Raw genomic sequence first — 17,598 nt, 5'->3', positions numbered from 1 at the left:
CTACAAGATCGCTAGGTTCTTTCTCTCTGGTTCTCCTGAAAACCCTGGCCCTTCCTTGAAAGGAAGAGATGTTAGGGAAGGTTAAGTTTACAAGAGTTAATCTCAAAATGGTCTCTCCCAAATCCTGCTCAGAAAAGAAAAACTTTTTCTTGGCATCAGGAGCTTAAGAAGAAGGAAAATCGCTGCTTGTGGTTTGGGGTTGTCCAACTCACCATGGTTGGCTTTGCTTTCGTAAAGGAAACAAATGGAAAAATCAAGAGTTAAATAGATGCCCCTCTTGGTATCACTGAGCAAACAGCTGAATTTTCCAATTCACTTGCTTCTTCTAAAAAACCAAGCCCTCATAAACTCTGTCCAGAGTTTTCCATAGGATGATACAATATTAGGTATGGCAAATGTTATTTTTTGGAAGGTTTCCAAAAGGGTATGCAAGGTCTAGGGGAAATGGCATAATTAATAAATAAGAGTTTTGGCTTTAAAAAAGCTGCCTGCTACATCTTTTACTCAATTCTGCTTTTTTCCTTTGCTTCACCAAAGCACCATTTGAGTAGTCCCTTCTCAAACAAGTGTTGAAGGTGCCCAGCAGCATCTAGGTTACAAGCTGAGAAAACACTACCTTATTTATTGCTTTAGGTTAGGGAAATATCCTCCTTAAACATTCACATGAGTTCATTTGCTAACAGTTAATAAATTAATGAGATCCAGAAGGAAAGCACTTGGCAAGGTCTGGTGACCCCACATCAATGACATGCAGACGCTGCTCTGCAGATAGACGAGTCTAGACAACTAGAGGGAATGGCGAACGTTGGAGCAATTATACAATAAGACACAACAGAAGCTGTTTTTACTTAGACTGGGCTGCTGAAAGGAGATGGGCGGTTATCCTTTGCCTGGGGAGGGACGGCCTACTTTTCTCTGTACTATGTGGCTGACCGTAAAAAGACCATCCTCCTCAATAAAGAGGTTACTCATATCATGAGGCCCAACGCATGTCGAGAAGACAATTTAAAGAATGTATCAGCACAGTGCACAGGGATCCGCAGAGCAGATTCACCCAGGAAAATGAATATGGGGCGTATCTCTTATTTACAGCCCAAGAGGCTTGAATTTGCCACTCATGCCTCTCAGAAGACTAATCAGTAAGCTAAGCTGCTTGATGGACTTCCCAGGTTAGAACGAAAGAACCTGCTTGCCAATGCAGGAGACATAAGAGACGCGGGCTCTATCCCTGGGTTGGGAAGATCCCCTGGAGGAGGTCATGGCAACCCACTGCAGTATTCTTGTCTAGAGAATCCCATGGACAGAGGAGCCTGGCAGGCTGCAGTCCATAGGGTCGCAAAGAGTTGGACGTGACTAAAGTGACTTAGCATGCATGCGTGCAAGCTGCTTGATAATAATGTCTGTCTTTAGAAATGCCTACAGGTCAGAAAGTGAGTTGCATCGACCAGGAGCAGCCCATGGCTGTTGCCATCTAAAGACTTGGGACTCTTTCTTGTGGCTCTGGCCCCAGGAACAAAAAATGGTCACTGGTACTTGTGGAACCCTTACCAGTTCTAAACTTTTCCGTGAATTAACTTGCATAATCCTCTCTACCACCCTTTGAGGTGAGTACTATGGGAACACCATTCATTGGTGGGAAGCTGACATACAGGGACATTAATGATCTAACCACAGAGAAGTGAGTGCTGCCTACATCCCAGTCCGTCTCTTTGTACAACATGGTAATGATTCCTTTAACCCTCCTGGCTGCCCTCCTGGGAAAACATCCCAGTTTGTCCAGGCTCTTGGGTGGAGGTAACATCTAAAATTGAAAGTGGTACCTCAAAAGTCTCAGAGGTGCCTTCTCCCTGGACGCCACCCTCATAGAATTAGAGCTAAGTCTTGGGTAGTGGAAAATGACGGATGGGAGCTCGGGGGACACGCTGCTTCGTCCCACCCAAGTATGTGACCTGGGATGCACTGCTTACTCTCTGGTACTCCAGATGGGTACATCCTGACCCTTGGTGGGGGAGGTAAGGGAGCTGATGCTGCCAACGGCTGGGTGGTGCTAGAGCAAAAAGGAAAATCCAAGTTCTTGCTACGAAGAGCAGCACAGACGTGCTAAGTCACTTTAGTCGTATTCAACTCTTTGCAACCCCGTGAACTGTAGCTCTCCAGGCTCCTCTGTTCCTGGGATTCTCCAGGCAAGAATACTAGAGTGGGTTGCCATTTCCTCCTCCAGAGGAATCTTGCCGATCCAGGGATGGAAGCTGTTATGTATCCGGCAGTGGCAGGCAGGTTCTTTACCACTAGTGCCCCCTGGGAAGCCCAAAATGAGTCGGTTCCTGTGCCATGCTCTGAAGGAGCTATAACCCCCTCACTTTTCCAGTTCAGAATGGATGATGGTCCTTCTGGGCAGGTCTCCGTGTCCTGTCATCCCCTTCTGGGCCATCCCTTGCAGCTACATCTTCCCTAAACCAGGTTAGAGCGTTACAGAGTAATGATTCTAGCATTTTCAGGGCTCATAACCGGATGCTACATTCCTCCGCTCAGCAGGAGTGCAAGGACTTAGCCCCACCTGGGAGCTTTTTAAACCTCAGGGGTAGTAACGGCTAAGAGCTCATTCCTGCGAGGGCGACGGCTTAGTGACTTGAAAAGGGACAGGAAATCCGCATTTATTATTAGCACCCTGTACTTAAGCCCCTTGCAAATAAAATTTAAAGATAATACTTATGAGATTTTAATATATAAAAAAGAAAAATAGCCTATTTTTCAATTCCCCCAGATATCTATTTATCTATCTATATATATATTTTTTAACTCAAATGTGCCCCCATGGCCAATAATTCAAACCACACAGAAAAGTATAAAATGAAAATAAAAGTCTTCTTCTCCCTAATCCTTGATCCTCTTCCCAAAGGTAACCATTAGCAATTTTTTTCCAATTCTTCCAGAAAGCTCATACATATAAATATACAAAATGGATATCCTGTAGGAACTACTTGTTAAATATAGGTTTTCTTCCCCCACCCTGCCCCTGTGCAGCATTCATCATATCTAGTCTTCCTTAAAAATCTTTCAGATTTTTAAGCTTAAGCAAACCAGAAATAAATCTCTGTCAGGATTTTAATTACTTTTTCAAAACACATTTCATGTATTTCAGAAGAGCATTCCCTATCAGCTAGTAGGGGAAAAACAAACAGTTATTTCTCCATCTCTATTATTTCTATGCCTAAAATAAACACACCCAATTTCCCTAAATGAGAGGCTATTAAATCCAGTTTTAAAGAATTTACAGAGCGTACCCACTATGTATGACTTTTCCTGAAGGCTAGAAATACATGGATCTATAAGTCATGATCCTTGACCTTAAGGAAGGAAAACTTGGCAAATCTTCCTCTGATGCCTACTCTAAGCCAGGAGAGAAAGGAGACAGTTTCACATCCATTATTCCACAGAACCCCCGACAGCCCACTGCCCAGGGCCAGTACAGAGAGGGGCACCCGGAGCAGGACCTTCCATGGCCTCCTGGGGACACATGGCCAGACAGAAAGTGCCCTCAGGAACCAGGCTAGAGTCCCTGAACTCGCATTTACTCCATCGAGATGGCTTAAGGCGCTTGTAATTCAGGGAGGGAGACCATCACCCAGTGAGCCCCGCTGTGAGGCCTGTGTTCCGGTGGAGGGGTGACTGGGGCCGAGGGGCGGGAGGTGGCCACTAATTCTGACTGTGGCTTCTGAAAAGGTTTTGCTGAGAACGGAACATCTGAGAGGACTCTGAAGGATAAGAAAAATTTCAATGTAGTATTAAATTCCTCCACCAAGTGACAGGTTTAGAGAGAAAAAAAGTAGCATCTCAATCTGACTCTGACTAAAAATGTTTCAGATCCAAACATAATAATCTTTGGTGTCTACAGTGGATTACTACTGGTAATTAGACCAACTGTAGCTAGACTTCCGTTGGGCACGCTACGGACAGGATGACGCCTACCCAACAGTTTATTCCAGACAAACAGCACAACTAGGAGAGGCATGTTTCAGTCACGTGATCTAATTAAAGCCGAAACCTCTGAATATTAGCAAAGGCACACACTTGAGGGGGAGAGATGTGAATAAGAGTGGAAAGGCTGCCTTGTTTTCATGACTCCATTTGTCTTCACCGTGTTGAGACAGGGAGTCCTTGAAAATTGAGAGGCGGGATAAGCTCTTAACATGGACCAGCCTTCTCTGGTCACCACTTCTCATGAGGCTACTGACAGAATTTAAAACTATTTTAGTCTATTTTACAGGTGGGGAAACTGAGGTTGAGAGAGGCCAGCAGTTGAATTCAGGTCTTCCAGATCCTTGTTCCCCAGAGTATGATCTCTGGATCAGTAGCACTGGCACCCTGGGGTCGGGGGGTGGGGGGGAACCTGCTAAAAATGCAGACTTTAAGGCTCCACTCTGGACCTACAGACTCAGGATCTGAATCTGACTAAGGTTCCCACATAATCTGTGTGCACTTTAGAATCTGAAAGCACTTTTTAGGCTGCTGTGCTTTCCATTGAAACATATAACTTCTCTGATACTTTTTTTAACTTAAAGTTTGTATTTCTCTAATACATATTTGAGCAGGGGAGATGCAGACCCCAGAATATTTAATTCCAAAGACACAGAACAAGCAAGATCTTCCTACATGAGCTGGAGATATCCTAAGGGTGAGCGGAAAGTCTGTGCCTCTCCTAGGACCTGCTTTCTTTATAGAAGCTAGAAGCAGACCGGCAATGTAGAGAGAGGCCAGGCTGCAATTCTCAGATCCTTCCTGAATCTAATGAAGACTGTCATTCAGCTGGGCTGTCAGGAGGTTGAACTTGGCCTGAGAAATAAATATAATCTGAAACTCACTCTCCTCCCATCGCAGTGGGGGCTCAGGACATCCTTGGCTGGCCAGCCTCTTGGTCCAGGTTTCTCAGAAGACAGAAAGAGGCTTCAAGCATCACCTCCCCATTAAGGGATTTTCTAACATGGGAGCTGATTCCACTTTATTTAATCATACCCTCATTTCCCCCAACAAATATCACATTTCCATTTCTGTCTCTTTGCTAAGCTGCTTTTGATTCTTTCTGACAATCCCTAAGGGGCACACATCTTTTCCCCCAGCACCATCTAAACCACATTTAAATGAAACAGAACAATTTTAAGAAATGGAATAGAGTGGTTTTTCTCATAATAATTTTAGCCATTAGTTTAAAAAAAATTATTTTAAGCACTTCCATTATCTATGGCTAATGCATTACCCTATAATTCATTCCACCATTTATTTATAGATTGATTTTCAATAAAAAAAACATTTTGTGATAGTGTTCTGAATTCAGTGATCAATAATCTCCATGGGGCAATGCTCACACTCACCTTTTATAAGTGGATTTTCTTAGGTTAAAACAAAATTATAAGTCAAAGTAAAACAAAAATAAATCTTTAAGAATAACAATGACAGTTCTAGAGATAGTTATTAAAATGAATAATATAACATCACTCATCATATTCACAGGATTGAGGGAAAATGAGTTACTCCTTAAATTATTCTCATTATTTTTCAGATGTTACACAAGAGGCAGGTGCATTTACTGTCCCAAGGATAGGATTTTCTACTATCAACTTGTGTTATATCCATAGTAGACACCCACTTAGCCAATTCTTACTTAGCCAACACAATGGATTAACAAACCCACCCACAACACACTGAGAATTATTTCCCATCTTCCTTCTTCTTCCAATAAATGCTTTAGGTTTACTGTTTTACACCCAACCTTTATGTGAGTTCTGCTCTTATTAGTTATGAATCCAATTAAACAGCAGTCACATAAATAATGAGATATGAGTGTGAAAGGAATGGGAGCTACTCCTATGAAACTAACTTAAGAAAGACATGGGGAAGATGGGGTGCAAAAGTAAATATTTATTTAATACACTTATTAAATAAATGTATTAAATAAACATCTTTATATTAAATATTTGTTAAAGAAATGTATTAAATTATATTAAATAAAATTTATTAAATAAATGTGAGCAATCCAACTCAGACTGAGAAAAATCATAAAGATGAAAGATTCTGTGCTTAGATAGAGGCATACTAAGTTAAAACTGAAAATCAAACCCACCTGATGGCTATGGAGATACAGGAAAGACAAGGGGGTACTTCATTTCAAAGATACCTATTCAAAGGGTACCTTTGCTCCTGCGCCTGAAGATGGTTGAATGAATACAAGCCCATGTGTTAAAACAAAGTATTTAAGTCTCTATGTAGATCTGCATGTTTTCTTGCTTTACCAACTTTTCCATTAACTGACCAATTACCAGACTGGATTTAATTAGGTAGTGGGATGTCTACCTTGCCTCAGAGGACCCCTGAAGACAAGTTTTGTGCTTCAGGAAATCAGGTTTGCATAGCCACTGAAAGAGGCGACAATTACCCACTCTGTGGTTTATCGCGTCACTGAAGGCAGCACTGAAAGAACATCTCCTTAAGGGCAGTTCCAGAACTCACAACCTTCCTTTCCTTACTTTGATTGAAGATTCCTTTTTTTTTCACTGTGTACTGGAAAAATCCCTGGAATGACAGTCAAGACCTTCAGGACTAGTTCCAGTCTCCTTAGAACTAGCTGTAAGCTGTTCGGCTAATCTTCAGCTTCCTACATGTCAAATGGTAGGTGGTGGTCAGCCCTGTAAAGCTGAACCAGGCTGTCTTCTGTCTGGGGTAGCAGGGGACTTCTCTCCCTTGCTGGTCTCTTATGCATCCTCCCCTTCCACCCACTAATGGGGGAGCTCTCACGGCTGCTGCCCTGTGCTCCTCCTCCAGGGCCCCCAGAATGGTGGGCTACGAGTGTGGCCGACCCTTGGCCAGACCACATCGTAGTCCATCAAAGGCTGACTCCAGGGACCACTGTGCTTCCCACTGTGCCTTTGCTCCCACTCAATTCAAAGAAGGCTGCAACATCCTCAACTACAGCTTGCTATTTCTGATTATTACTGGTTTCAAGTTCTGCTTTTGAATTAGAAATGATAACATAAAATCTCAAGTTCAGTACTTATTCTATTGGATTCTTCCATTGGATGTGCTGAGAAGTGGACCCATTATTAATGCAATGGGGGGTTGAAATGGGGGAAGCAGAAAAACTGTTTTTGTTGTTCTTTAACCAAATGCAATACTCATCTTTCAGTTCAGTTCAGTTCAGTCGCTCAGTTGTGTCCAACTCTTTGAGACCCCATGAATTGCAGCACACAAGGCCTCCCTGTCCATCACCAACTCCCAGAGTTCACTCAAACTCAGGTCCATCGAGTCGGTGATGCCATCCAGCCATCTCATCCTCTGTCGTCCCCTTTCTCCTCCTGCCCTCAATCCCTCCCAGCATCAGAATCTTTTCCAGTGAGTCAACTCTTCGCATGAGGTAGCCAAAGTACTGGAGTTTCAGCTTTAGCATCATTTCTTCCAAAGAATACCCAGGACTGATCTCCTTTAGAATGGACTGGTTGGAATACTCATCTTTATCCCGCTACTATTTACCACTCTGAACTCTGGGTCAGGCAGCAAAGAGTGAAGAGCCCAGGCTCTTGGAACATAAGGACTAGATCTGAATTTTTGCTCTACCCTTTACTAGATATTTGGTCCTGGGTAAGTTTCTTTCTTTCTTTGTGTCTCAATTTCCTCCTCTGTATAATGGAATTAATAACGATACCTTCCCACATGCTGTTTTTGAGAGATTAAATGGGTTAAAGCACTAAGAACTATGTGAAACACAGCTGTTCAGTAAAAAACAACAACTAATATAACTCCTGGTCTGAGGAAGAGAGCGAAAAGGGGAGAATAAAATGGTGATGGAAAAGAGACAAGAGGAAAAAGGGGAGGGGCCCCGGGGTGATATAGAAAGTAAAATTACAGATTGGGGCCTCCCTCAGCTCATGTTCTGAATAGAAGCCAACTGAAACAGCTCTAGAAATGTGAGTTAATTTTTCCAAAGACTTATTCTTCTGCATCTTGAGATTATTTAAATAAATAATCAATAGTCTTCTCCTAAATCCAACCCCTGACTTTTCCCAATCACTACTATTTTTAGTAGCCACAGGTAAGGACCACTGGCTCATTCAAATGCATTTGTGGATTTTCGGAAAATCAAATAAAAGTAAAGGAAGTAATAATATTAAAGGCATATGAACAAATAAAAAACTCTTTCCAATTTGCAATAGAGAAACATTTGCAACAAAAGTCAGCTCACCTTTGCCAGAAAGAACTGTAAATATCAGATGCAGACTACAGTGCATCTCTGACTTTTACATTTGGAAAGTCTGACATTTAAGTCCGTTGGTCCAGGCAGACTGATGTAGCTGCTTGTATAGGCAGGTAATTCCATATCAAGCATTATTACCACTTATTACTTAAGTCCACCTGGGCACTAAACAGCCTCTGAAGGCCCAAAGACACTGCCACTGAATTCAGAGAGCTAAATGCAGAAGGGGAGTCTCGACATGGAAGACCAATCTACTTTCTAATATTTTTCCTCAAATGGCCAGGATAGAGCACGTCCACTGGATAGGGAAAGAGGTATTTAAATAATTTTGCATGGAAAAAATCATTTGCATATATAGTTCTGCAGAAAAAAGGACAACAGCCCCCTTGGTATTCAAAGCAATAAAGAAACAGGTCTTGGGGGTTAACTTGTGGTGCATCACGAATATCACACATCAATTTCACACCAGTGGGATCCCTGTCGGGCTTTCCTGGTGGCTCAGTGGTAAAGAACCCGCCTGCCAATAGCAGGTTTGATTCCTGGTCTGGGAAGATCCCCTGGAGAAGGAAATGGCAACCCTCTCCAGTATTCTTGCCTGGACAATCCCATGGACAGAGAAGCCTGACAGTCCACAGGGTCACAAAGAGTCGGACAAGACTTAGTGACAACAACAACGGGATCCCTATCTGCACAGACGTCCTCCACTCCCAGGCCTGTGCTGAGGGAGCAAGGTGGTAACTGAGTCCTTTCATGGATCACTAGGCCAACCGATGGAGCAGAGGATCATTGATCCACAGCTCTTAGTTGAGCTCCTGTGAAAAGCCAGACATCCTTCAGGGTATGAGGGAAGGGGAGGGCGGAGGACAGGGCTGCAAACAGGGAAGGGACTAGGCGCCACCTCTCAGGAGCTCAACTCACAGCCTCGTGCAGTGGTTCCAGATCGTGGCTGCATATCAGATTATCTGGGTGATTTAAGGGAAAGAACACTGATGCCCAGGCCACACCCAGAGATTCTGGTTCTGGGATAGAACTGAGGCAATAATACTTTAAAAACAAACTTTCCAAACTATTCTAGTATAAAGCCTGAGCTTTGAATCTTTGGTTTCCTGGGAATTGAAAAATCTGAAAAAAATTAGTTACCATTAAATGAAACACATGCTATAATTAAGGTGAGAACACTCTGCTTAAGGGGGAAAAAGAAGGAGAGACTTAATTAATTCCAGGGAATCTAGAAAACTCCGCATAGAAAGTCATGGTGGATCATGCTAAGTTCTGAACAATGAATAAAAATTCTCCAAGTAAGAGAGGAGAGTTCCAGGGAAGGGAGGAAGATTGAGTGCAAAGACCTGGAGATGTGTCACAGCACCACAGACAAAAATGCCTCTAAGTGGTTCAGGATGGATAGACTTCAGAGTTCACACGCAAGGGTGACAGTGGTGAGAGATGGGGCCGGAAGGCAGGTTGAAGGCCATGCAAAAAGTCAGCCTTTATCCTCTGGGAAATGAAAAAACAGACTGGACATCATCCATGCTGAAAAGATAATTTCAATAGCCCTAGGGAGCATAAACTACCGGCAGGGGGCAGGCGGGGGGAGACAGAGGGGTGGGGGCGGGAGGGCAAGAGAAGGGAGAAGAAGGAAAAGTCCAGACCAGGGTGAGGCAATCAAGCTCTGAGATGCCCTGAGCACAAACTTTAAGGAAGCACTCACCCTCGAGTGCTAACTCTGCATCTGCACAACCCTGAGAGTGAGTGCTTCCTTAAATTTGTGCTCTAGACACCTTACTTTCCTTACCCTGGTCCCGGCCCCGGAAAGAAACCAGCTGTTGCAATATTACTGAGAGGTAGCCCAAGGAAGGAGTGAAGGTAGCCTGATCTAAGGCTGCGGCATGGCAGACTCAGAGAAGTGGGGTAAGGCTTGAGGTACTGTTAGTAGTCAGAGCCCACAGTTCTTGGAATTTGAGGGGTGAGGCAAGGAAGAGTGGGAGCTGACACTGAGGAGTTTGCCTTGGGATGAATCACAATGAAATGAATGAAGAAGAGGGGTCCAAGAGGGGGGCAGGCCTGACAGAGCCTCACATGTTAAACACATGAGGAAGAACTTCGTATCAGTAACTCTTACTATTTTATAGCAACAAGGCAGAACAGGGCAGGCAATACAGGTATCACAGCAAATACATAAAGTAATGATCAATATAATTGATAATAGGATATATTAATACTTCATGAAGGAAGCAGGGCTTGAGTTGAGCTTCAGAATAACACCCAGGAAGAATGTGACTCAGAGGATGGGCAGAGTGGCATGTCTGCTTATGCTCAGATATACACCAGTGTGGGGGGAGGTCTGGAGTGGGAAACAGCATGAGTGGGTCAGAAGGTGAGCAAAGTATCCAGCCTGGTTACAGTAGACAGGTTGGGCATGCAGAGAACTACAATTAAACTGGGTAAGTAAGAGAAAATCCTTAAAAAGCAAGTCAAGGCAATTTTAATTAATAACATAGAGAAATGCTTCTCTGTTGGCTCAGTGGTAAAGAATGCATCTGACATTTTTCACAGAACTGGAACAAAAAAAAGGGTCTCACAATTCATATGGAAACACAAAAGGCTGTGAATAACCAAAGCAATGTTGAAAAAGAAGAATGGAACTGGAGGATTCAAACTTCCTGATTTCAGACTATCCTACAAAGCTACAGTCATCAAGACAGTATGGTACTGGCATAAAAACAGAAATATAAACCAATGAAACAAGGTAGAAAGCCCACAGATAAACCCATGCATCTATGAGCACCTTATTTTTAATGAAGTAGCCAAGAATATACAATGGGGCAAAGACAGCCTCTTCAATAAGCACTGCTGGGATAACTGGGCAGCTACACATGAAAGAATGGAATGAGAACACTTCCTAACACCATGCACAAAGATAAACTCAAAATGGATTAAAGACCTAAATGTAAGACGAGAAACTTAACTAAAACTCTTAGAGAAAAATATAGGCAGAATACTCTATAACATAAATCATAGCAAGATCCTCTATGACCCACCTCCTAGGGTAATGGAAATAAAAACAAAAATAAATAAGTAGGACCTAATTAAACTTAAAAGTTTTTGCTCAGCAGAGGAAACCATAAACAAGGTGAAAAGACAACCCTCATAGTGGGAGAAAATCATAGTAAATGAAGCAACCGACAAAAGATTAATTTTCAAAATATACAAGCAGCTCATATAAGTCAATATCAGAAAAACTAACAACACAATCAAAAAGTGGGAACAAGACCTAAACAGACATTCATCCTCTGTCATCCCCTTCTCCTCCTGCCCCCAATCCCTCCCAGCATCAGGGTCTTTTCCAATGAGTCAGCTCTTTGCATGAGGTGGCCAAAGTACTGGAGTTTCAGCTTCAGCATCAGTCCTTCCAATGAACACCCAGGACTGATCTCCTTGCAGTCCAAGGGACTCTCAAGAGTCTTCTCCAACACCACAGTTCAAAAGCACCAATTGAAAAAAAAGTTCAAAACCACCATATGACCCAGCAATTCCACTACTAGGCGTATACCCTGAGGAAACCAAAACTGAAAAAGATACATGTACCCCAATGTTCACTGCAGCACTATTTACAATAGCCAGGACATGGAAGCAACCTAAATGCCCATCAACAGATGAATGGATAAGGAAGCTGTGGTACATATATACAGTTGAATATTATTCAGCCATAAAAAAGGAATGCATTTGAGTCAGTTCTAATGAGGTAGATGAACCTAGAGCCTATCATACAGAGTAAAGTAAGTCAGAAAGTGAAAGTGTTAGTCACTCAGTCATGTCCGACTCTTTGCAACCCCATAAACTGTAGCCCACCTGCCAGGCTCCTCTGCCCATGGAATTTTCCAGGCAAGAATACTGGAGTGGGTGGCCATTCCCTTCTCCAGGAGATCTTCCTGACCCAGGGACTGAACCTGGGTCTTCTGCATTGCAGGCAAATTCTTTACTGTCTGAGCCACCAGGGAAGTCAGAAAGAAAAAAACAAATATCGTATACTAATGCATATATATGGAATCTAGAAAGATGGTATTGATAAAATTATTTTCAGGGCAACAATGGAAACACAGACACAGAGAACAGACTTATGGACATGGGGGTGGGGGAGGAAGGAGAGGGTGGGATATATGGAGAGAGCAACATGGAAATATATACTACCATATGTAAAATAGATAGCCAAGGGAATTTGCTGAATGACTCAGGGAACTCAAACTGGGGCTCTGTATCAACCTAGAGGGGTGGGGTGGGGAGGGAGACGGGAGGGAGGGTCAGGAGGGAGGGGACATATGTATAGCCATGGCTGATTCATGTTGATGTATGGCAGAAACCAACACAATACTGTAAAGCAATTATCCTTCAGTTAAAAATAAATAAATTTAAAAGAAAAATAAAGAAATGCATATCCTCATCTGCCTGCCAGTGCAAGAGACGTGAGTGGGGAAGGTCCCCTGGAGAAAAAAATGACAACCCACTCCAGTATACTTGCCTGGGAAATCCCACTGCGGAGGAGTCTGGCAGGCTACAGTCCATGGGGTCGCAAAGAGTTGGACACAACTGAGCACAATAGAACAGTAACATGGACAAGGGGAGCCATGATGGGTTGGTTCTTCCGTGAACAATTAATGCCATCAAAGTATCGATACTAGTATGAAATTACGAGGACACTTAAGCGCAGGATGGCTCTACCTAAAGGGCCAAACAGTAACTGTTTTAGACCTCGCAGGTGATAGATGCTCTGTTTCAGCTACTCAACTCTGTCATCACAGCACAAAAGCAGCCATAGATCTCATGCAAGCAAATGGGCAGGGTCGTGTTCCCATAAAACTATGGACAGAAACAGGGGAAGGGCGAGTCAGCCTACAGGCTGTAGCAGGCAGATCCTTGTTTTGAGGAAAAGTTTTCCTGTAGCCATGCCGGGAACTCAGAAAAGCTGTGAGCTTGTCTCGGAAGAGGTCACGGTGGTCCCTGAAGGGGCCGTCTCAGTGCAGCAGTGATGACGAGAGCAGAGGACAGGAAACCAGAGCTGGGGACGGTGAGGACACGGAGGCCGCAGGAGGAGCCAGTGCCGGTCACAGGAACAGAGGGCAAGGCGTGCTGGACGGGGAGAAACGCTAGAAGCAGCACACCAGCATGGGAGAGTGGCGAAGAGGGGCAGAAAGAAAGCAGCCACGCGCGCAGGGACACGACTGCTCTCAGACCACGAACAGAACAGAGAACAGCAATGGCTTCTGCTACCAAACGGTGGGCTGCTTTGGAAGAATGGTGCTACCCGGTGTCTTATTTCCAGAAACTCTATGAAGACAGACTTACGAGAAATTCATTAGTCTCAACTTTAGGCATAACTGCAAGCAATAAAAGGATTTTTTTCAGGACTGTCTCTTGAACATCAGCACAATGAGCAAATAAAGCATAAAAATCCAAAAGGAACTGGTGTTTTAGAGGAACAGAACAAGAAAGTAATTTTGAACGGATGTCTGTTATTACATCTTTTGATATTTTAAGCAACAGCAAGGCCCGAAAGAGAAAGACTCCTGAAGTTGATCTCAGGCCATTTCTAGACCCTGGGGATGTGACTGTGCGTGGCAGGAAAATAGGTCTGAAAACGGACTCAAAGATTGCACTGTGCTTAATCAATATTGATGAAGGTGATTACATAAGTCCTCCAAAATGCTCTCCTGGAAAATTACATGTACGTTTTCTTTGTTGCTCTTGGTTTAAGTTTAGGCGGCAGATATGAAAATAAAAACCAGAATAGCTTGTAATTGACTCCAATAAAATCTAAAGGAAAAATTCAGTAGATGACTTCTGATGCTCCAACATGACCTTCTGTTTCCTCAAACAGGTAGATACCTAAGCTGTCAGCCCAGGGACGTGAGTGAATAAACACTGATTGGCTTTGGACTAATGGATATTGGTCCTAATCCATTACTGCTGGATTCAGGGGTGAATTCAGGACAGCACTTTTTGACATTTGAGATTTATTTTGTCATTAGGGATGAAACATCATACAAGGGCTCCTCAACACAAACTGTCAGAAGGACACTTGGGTATTTCAGGGAAAGTCACCCAAATATTCAGGTGCTGATCCACAGTATTGAAGCTATTATTTACTGGCTGATTATTCTTCTTATTATTATAAATGATTTGTGTTTAGCATGAGAAGTCAGCCATCTGCTGCTCACATTAGGAAGGAAAAAAATGTGATCACTTTGAGAGTAAGAAAAAAGTAGGAATTTTAGTCAATTACTGTATAACGGTTCAAAAACAGAACAAAGTCAAAGAACGTTGAATCCATTTTATTTTCTTCTCTAGGTAAGGCATGTTAAAAATTGACCTATCCCCCATCCCTCAATCTCTCTTTTTTAAATTAATTATTTTAATTGGAGACTAATTACTTTACGATATTGTGATGGTTTCTGCCGTACATTGACATGAATCAGCATACATGTGTCCCCCATCCCTCTGGGTCATCCCGAACCCCCCTCCCACCTCCCTCCTCATCCCATCCCTCTGGGTCATCCCAGTGCACTGGCTTTGAGTGCCCTGTTTCATGCATCAAACTTGGACTGGTCATCTGTTTCACATATGGTAATATACATGTTTCAATGCTATTCTCTCAGATTGTCCAAAACTCTGTTCTTTATATCTGTGTCTCTTTTGCTGTCTCACATATAGGGTTGTTGTTGCCATTTTTCTAAATTCCATATTTAAACGCCTCGTAGTCATTCTTCTCTTTGTACACTTGTCCACCTAACTTTCCCTGAAATAACCTTCTCTTGCCTCTCATCCAAATCCTGTACCTTGCACTCTGCCTACACATTCTTTGTAAGGATGCCCCAAACTAGTTTTCATGAGTAACTTCTGTAAATTCTCACCCACATTATGAATTGTATTCTTTTGTCAGTATTTCATGTGCCTCAGTCTTATCTCTAGAACTAATCTGCAATTTGAGTCCTGCTAGGTATCAAATCTTCTAGCATCTCATTCTGAAACTGCGTGAGACTATATTGTTCTAGGCACTTTAAATAATCAGCAAAATCTAGTTAATTTCATTTGAGTTTAACATAGGTTTAATTGAGAGCCAAGTATCTCTCACATACAGCTGTGCAATTGATGAAACTAATGTAAATCTGGAATTCTAACCATAAGATCTTGAGTGTCCCAAGAAAATGTGGTAAATGGCATACTTGAGAGCTTTTTCTGGAAGAGTGATCCCTAAATGTACATACAGAGAGCAGGTTTCATGAGAAAGTTTCCACTAGCCTATAATAAATGAGAAAAATTAGGAAAATAATATGTCATTTTCATTAATTTATTCAACTTAAAGGAAGGTCATATATTCTAAGCATAATCCATCTTGTTATTTTGATTGAACGTGTCTTTTGTTTTATGAAGTGGTATGAGTAGAATGAGTAATATGCGCTGTTGCAATTATTTTTTTAAATGACCTTCTCTAGTAAAGTGAAAAGTTGCTTTCTCTATGTCAATCCACCTATTTTAAATTTTACTTCAAAATCTAAAAGACAGGGAGCCACTAGTATAAAACTTGAAATAGTGAGGACAATATTTTGGACATATTGCACTCTGAAAAAAGGCTAGTGGAAGAAAATTAGTTTACTAAGCCAGGGCTCATGAAATGAATGTCTAACATGGAACAGAATAGGGAGGTCTCCTTCGTGCACGTGAGATGATCGATCACACGAGGTGACCAGAAGTCCTCAACATTCTTCCCATCAGGAGGTGAGGTCTATGCTGCCTCTTCTTGATCCTGGGTAACCACTTGACCAACAGAATATGACAAGTTATGCTGTGTGACTTCCAATATCGGATCATAAAGGTCACGTAGCTTCCACCTTGCTCACTAGAACACTCACTCTTGGACTTGTGAGGTACCATCTAAGAAGTCTGACTCCCTTGAGAATGCCATGCTGGAGCAGTCACAGACAGGTGCCATCCTCCACAGACCCAGCTGAGCCCTGGCAGGATGGCAGCCATCTGGGACCCTCCAGAACAGTCCGTTTGCCAGCTAAACACCACTGAGTAACCTCTGACGGTACCCCCGAAGAACAGAAGGATCTCCCAGCCACCCCAGTCCAAATTCCTAACTTGTAAAAACATGAGATATAATAAAATGGGTTCTGTTTAAAGCTACTAAGTTTGGGGGTAGTTTGTTACACGATAACACATATCTGGAATGGTGTATTCCCACATTTAAAGAGTGTTTTAAAACACTTTTAAAAACATCTCATTCACTGAGATACTTAGATTATAAGGAGTATAGTATTAAGGATCATAAATATTTCTCCACTTTCAGTTTGAGGGGGATCAAAATGGTTTAATTGTTAATAATGCTTTCAGTACTGCAAATCGTTTCAAAAGAAGAACATAATATGCACATCCAATAAAGCATTCCCGTTCCTCTGTTTAATTCCAGTGGTGAATGGTGAGGGGTGGTGGGGGGCGGGGGAAGAAACAAGCTAGAATGTTCTCTGTCTTCCTGTCAAGTCTTTTCCTAGAAAATTCCAGGAAGGATTTTTCTGGCGGTTTTATTTTGTTTTGATGAGTGGGTTTTCAAAGTAGGAGAAAGAGAGAAATTAAGTAAATGGGGAGCAGGAATGAAGAACAGGGTGTTTTATGGGTGGTGGTGGTCGTGGGTGATTTGGTTCTAGGATGGGAGACTTGACCATGACTACAAGGAGGGAAAACAGGGAAAGAGCACTCTCTCCCCAAGGAAGTATATTAAATAGCTCCTAGCAGCAGCAGTAGAAGGAGAGCACAAGGACCTAAATTCCACATCCTCTGGAGCATGCCCGCTGTACTGTGGCACATTAATAAAGCTCAGGGGCAGTATGGAAGAGAATCGCAGCTCTCCTTTGGGAATGGGATAGCAGATTCACTTCCATAATTTTTTCTGCACAACCACCCTCCCTCAAACTGAGACCCTCCAGGATCCTCCTATTTTCCTATCTTGAGACCCTGCAATGTGTTACATCAGTGATCACTTAAATCTCACAGCACAAATAAGACTAAACGTGTTAAACTTTGACTCTTTGGGAGAGGGGGGAGGGGTGGGGGAAAAGGCCATCCTGCACACAGGGCTGTCACAAATAACAAGCTGCTCCTTGGGGCCAGGCTGGGGCCTCCCAGCTGTGTGTGAAGATAAGCAGAGCAGTGTTGCATCAGGGATCTGAGGGACTGGCACCATATTCCTGCTGATTCAGACCTCAGGATGACGCCATCACCCACCCACCTGCAACCCCACCCATCCCAATGGAGAGATGCTTACAAAGGTTCAGGACTGTTGTCAGATAAACTTGACAGAGTTT

At 42.8% G+C, this 17,598-nt stretch overlaps 1 protein-coding gene across 1 annotated transcript in view; it reads right to left on the bottom strand.

The window, feature by feature from the left end:
- Positions 1 to 17,598, bottom strand: part of SV2C (synaptic vesicle glycoprotein 2C) — a 216,828-nt gene that overhangs the window by 114,152 nt on the left and 85,078 nt on the right. The gene's annotated exons all lie outside the window — the stretch shown is intronic.

This window comes from Bos indicus x Bos taurus, chromosome 10 (genome assembly GCF_003369695.1).
Source record: "Bos indicus x Bos taurus breed Angus x Brahman F1 hybrid chromosome 10, Bos_hybrid_MaternalHap_v2.0, whole genome shotgun sequence".
Taxonomy (NCBI): Eukaryota; Metazoa; Chordata; class Mammalia; order Artiodactyla; family Bovidae; genus Bos; species Bos indicus x Bos taurus.
The sequence above is the reverse complement of the archived record's forward strand: the minus strand, read 5'-3'. Positions and strand labels throughout refer to the sequence as shown.